The sequence below is a fragment of the Cornus florida genome, unplaced genomic scaffold (genome assembly GCF_030987335.1).
Source record: "Cornus florida cultivar Cherokee Brave unplaced genomic scaffold, ASM3098733v1 CherokeeBrave_3.0.0_Hap2_Chr05, whole genome shotgun sequence".
Taxonomy (NCBI): Eukaryota; Viridiplantae; Streptophyta; class Magnoliopsida; order Cornales; family Cornaceae; genus Cornus; species Cornus florida.
Window position 1 is genome coordinate 48,843,635 of NW_026775575.1, and position 1,264 is coordinate 48,844,898.

The following is a 1,264-nucleotide window of genomic DNA, read 5'->3' on the forward strand; positions in this document are numbered from 1 at the left end:
CTCCATAGAGGATGCAAATAGAAACGCAGTTCATGATCAGGACCTAAAGACTGAATTCCTTGGTCACTTTAGGAACCTGCTTGGACAATCATACAACAATTACCCAGGTATGTCCTCATTCTCTCATCTTATCTCCAAGATAGTTCCCTCCCACCTTCTCCCAACTCTTATAGCCATACCTATTGAATTGAAGATTTAGAATTGCATCCTTTCTTTCCACCCCTATAAAAGCCATGGACCTAATGGCTTTAACTCATGTTTTTTCAAACATGCTGGGCCAATCATTGGCCACGATATCACTGGGGCAATTAAAGGTTTTTTTCATTTCTGAGAGGATGCTTTCTGAATTGAACTGTTCTTATATTGCTCTGGTTCCCAAAATCCCTAACCCTTCATGTGTTAATGACTTAAGACCTATTTCTTGTTGTAACATTATGTATAAATGTATTTCCAAACTCATGGCAAACAAGCTCAGTTTTGTCCTTCCATCAATCATCAATCCCTTTCAGAATGCTTTTATCAAGGATAGACAAATTTCTGATAACATCATCTTAGCCCATGAATTGCTTAATGGTTATCATAAGACCAATCATCCTCATTCTTGTACCCTCAAAATTGACCTAAAAATTGCATTTGATTCATTGCATTGGCTGTTCATCCTTGACACTCTCCAATTGTTTGGCTTTCCTAGCTTATTTGTTCACTAGATTAGCTAATGTATTACTTCTCCATCCTACTCAATTTCTCTTAATGAGGAATTTTTTGGGTTTTTCAAAGGTAAAAAGGGTATTAGGCAAGGTGATCCTATCTCACCCGCGCTGTTTGTACTTGCCATGGAGGTCATATCTTTGTCTCTTGGTTTTGCCATTTCATATAACCTGTGTTTTAAGTACCACTGGAGGTGTAAGAAACTGTCTATCTCACACTTGGCCTTTGCTGATGACATCCTCGTCTTTTCTTATGGGAACCTTGAATCTGTTAATGTGTTGCATCATGCATTGGGTGACTTTCTATCCATTTCAGGGCTTTCAATTAATTGTTCTAAAAGCCAAGTCTTCTTCTCTGGTGTGGATACTACCACTAGGGCAACTATTCTCTCTCTACTGTATTTTGAGGTTGGTACCCTACCAATCACCTACCTTGGACTCCCAATATCCTCCTCTTCAATCAATACCACTAATTGCTAAAACCTTGTGCAGAAAATCACATCTAGAATTCACAGTTGTAAATCTAGGGCCCTGCTTGGAATTGAACTCCCAAAACA